The sequence below is a fragment of the Lissotriton vulgaris genome, chromosome 9, assembly GCF_964263255.1.
Source record: "Lissotriton vulgaris chromosome 9, aLisVul1.2, whole genome shotgun sequence".
NCBI lineage: Eukaryota > Metazoa > Chordata > Amphibia > Caudata > Salamandridae > Lissotriton > Lissotriton vulgaris.
The window spans coordinates 909,520,543-909,524,344 of record NC_141697.1 but is presented as its reverse complement, the minus strand read 5'-3'; positions in this window follow the sequence as shown (position 1 = coordinate 909,524,344).

Here is a 3,802-nt window from a genome sequence, read left to right as displayed (position 1 = left end):
TGGGAGCAATCTCCCAGGAAATCTCCCCAGGATGTATACAGCTACATGCTGGCCTTTCGGAACCAGACTCGGCGCTTCAGAGAACTTGCTCAGGCAAATCTGGAAGCCAGCCAGGAGGAGATGAAGCGGTGGTACGACCGGAATGCCACTCTGGTAGAGCTTCAGCCTGGTCAAGAAGTGTGGGTCATGTCCCCTGTGGAACCTTGTGCGCTCAAGGACAGGTGGACTGGACCGTTTAAGGTTGTGGAGAAGAAGAGCGATGTCACCTACTTGGTGGACTTGAAATCTCCCAGGAACCCCTTGCGGGTCCTGCATGTCAACCGGTTGAAGCCCCACTTAGAAAGGTCCGAAGTGGGCATGCTCCTAGCTACAGATACTGGAGTGGAGGAGGAGAGTGAGCCTCTTCCTGACCTCCTGTGTGCTAAAGAGCAAGACGGGTCAGTGGATGGTGTGGTCCTCTCTGACATACTGACCCTTGAGCAGAAACAGGATTGTCGCCACCTGTTGGGACAATTCCCGGATCTGTTTTCCTTGGTTCCGGGTGTCACTCATTGGTGCGTCCATGACGTTGACACTGGAGACAGCCCTCCTGTGAAGCACAAGGCTTACAGGGTGACTGACAAGGTTCGAGCATACATTAAGGAGGAGGTCTCCAAGATGTTTGCGTTAGGGGTGGTTGAGTCCTCTAGCAGTCCTTGGGCCAGCCCAGTGGTCTTGGTCCCGAAGGCTGCAGCGCCTGGTGCTTCACCGGAACTCCGGTTCTGTGTGGATTACCGAGGACTCAATTTGGTCACGAAGACTGACGCGCACCCCATCCCCAGAGCTGATGAGCTCATAGATCGGTTGGGGGCTGCCCGGTACCTTAGTACGTTTGATCTAACGTCTGGGTACTGGCAGATCGCCTTGACTGATGGGGCAAAGGAGAGGTCCGCATTCTCCACACCAGATGGGCTATACCAGTTCCGGGTGATGCCCTTTGGGTTGAAGAATGCCCCTGCCACCTTCCAGAGGTTGGTCAACCAGGTCTTGGCTGGACTGGAGGATTTCAGTGCCGCCTACCTGGACGACATCGCAGTGTTCAGCGCCAGCTGGGAGGAACACTTGTGGCACCTCCAGGAAGTGTTGTTGGCCCTGCGCAGAGCAGGCCTCACAATCAAAGCCAGTAAGTGCCAGATTGGGCAGGGTTCTGTGGTGTACTTGGGGCACCAAGTAGGGAGCGGCAAGGTGGCCCCCCTGCAACCCAAGATTGATACCATCCTGGCTTGGGCACCGCCCAAAACCCAAACTCAGGTGAGAGCCTTCTTAGGACTCACGGGTTATTACAGGAGGTTTATCAAGGATTACGGTAACATTGTGCACCCCTTGACTTCGCTGACTTCCAGGAAGCAGCCAAGAAATGTGATCTGGACTGATGCCTGTCAAACGGCCTTTGACACCCTGAAAACTGCAATGTGCACAGCACCTATACTCCAGGCACCTGACTTTTCTAAAGAATTTATTGTCCAGACGGACGCTTCAGAGCATGGCGTGGGGGCTGTTCTAGCTCAGGTGAATGAAGAGGGCCGAGACTTGCCTGTAGCCTTCATCAGTCGGAGGTTACTTCCCAGGGAAACGAGGTGGAGTGAGATAGAGAGAGAAGCATTTGCTGTGGTCTGGGCGCTGAAGAAGCTAAGACCCTACCTGTTTGGGACTCACTTCCGGGTTCAGACAGACCACAGGCCCCTCAGATGGTTGATGCAGATGAGGGGTGAGAATCCGAAACTGTTGAGGTGGTCCATTTCCCTACAGGGGATGGACTTTACGGTGGAACACCGCCCTGGTACAGATCACGCCAATGCTGATGGTCTGTCCAGATTTTTCCGCCTTAGTGATGAGGACTCCCTAGGTCAAGGGTAGTTCTCCCCACATTTCAGCTGGAGGGGACACGTGTTAGACCTGACATCATTGGCTTGAGTCTCTCCTCCATTTTTTCTGTTTGCCTCCACTGTTTTTCGATGTTTTGCTGGATAATGCTTTGGGCGCCGTGCCACTGCTGATCAGTGCCACAGCGCAAGTGCTCCCGATGTTAAATTGATGTATCGATTGTATCCATGTTTGGCTTATTTGGTTTACTGTCAGTCCCTCGTCTAGTGCACCAGGAGTGCCGGGGCTTGTAAATCCAAATGCCACTCGTGGGCTTGCAGCACGTGTTGTGCCACCCACAAGAGCGGCCTCGTAAAAGAATGTCCACGGGTCGGTCATTGCGAGACCCACGTGCAGTCTAGTACTGTCACGCGGACTGGGCAAGTATACCTACTTGCCAGTCCCCCAAACCTTCCCTTAACTTCATATTAGTCACCCCTATGGTAGGCCCACGGGCAGGGTGCATTGTAAGTATAAGGTAGGACACACCTGACCAAGTTGGCATGTCCTGATAGTGAACGACAGCCATCTTCGTTCTTCACTATTGCGAGGTAACCTGCTCTCCATTAGCTAGAATGGGCCGCCGGGATTATTAATGCTATGATCCTAGTTGGCTCTGGGAGTATGGTGCAATGTCGAGTTTGGTATCCCTGAACTCGGGGTTTAATTACGCATCCGTTGGTGTGGATGGTTTTTGGACTCTGGGTTTGAAAATAGCACTTTTAGAAAGTGTCTATTTTCTTGTCTACCCATTTCTGGTTTCTGCTGGTCTTGCGTGTGTGTGACAGGAGCTGGGTGGCTCCAGAGGTCTGGATGAGTCAGTGTGGGATGAGTGGGACATTTGCGTTGAGAGTAGGGGGAGAGTAGTTGCTGATAGCCTGCCCTGCCTGATATAATGCTGGCTCCACCTCCTGCCAAGCGGCTGATGGCTCCGTGCCTGCCATGGACGATCCTAGCCCCACCTCCTACCAGGAGGCCGATAGCTCTGCTCCTGCCAGTGACAATGCTGGCTCCACCTCCTGCTGGGCGTCTGAGGACCCAGCCCTGCTCAGTGAATAAGCCAGGTGCTTCTGCCTGGCTCCACCCACAACAGACCCAGGATGTTGGGAGATTCCCCTGCATGGACAAAGGGATCAAAGCCAAAAAGGGGTATAAGAGAAGGACCCCTGAACCAAGAATTTAGATCACTTCTGACAAGGAACCCTGTAACCAAGGACAAGAGGCATGCTGATCTGAGGACTTGCCTACCCCTTCTGCCAGTGTGCTGTTTGCTGGGGGGAATCCTGCAGTGCTTCTTTATTTTTGCCAAAGAACCAGGAGAGGGGAACTGTGTGTGTACTCTCACGCTTGCTAAGAAAATCTCCAAGGACTGGAAGAGTGCCAGTCTCCTGCTGAAGTCACAGGGCTAAAGGACTTCACCTGCTTAAAGTGCTATTTGCTGGAACCTGTGAATCCAGCACCTCTGAAAGAACCCGCAAACTCGACGCCGACGGACGTCGCCGAATCCAGCTCGACATAGTGAGTAACGGCTCCAGTGTCCCGCTTCCTCGACGCCGGCCGCCGGACCCGATCGACGCCAGCAGCAATGCCAGTGAGTAGTGAGTTCGGCTCCAGCTCCAAGGGACCTCGTGTCTGCACCACTGCTGATCGCATCGCCCTCGTGCCCTCTCGACGCCGTGAGCGCTGCTCACTCTTTGCAACTTCATCGACATCGACGACGACGCCTTAGGAGGCCTGATCGACACCGAAGACGCGATGCCGGATTGCTCGACGCCGCTGATCATCGTGTGCTTCATTTTTCCAAGGTACTGTGTTGTTGGGGGGTCTGTGTGACTCCGGGCTCGACGTAGCGCTCCTCGCGGTCGACGCCGAACCTTGGGATTAACTTTGCCTCGACGTC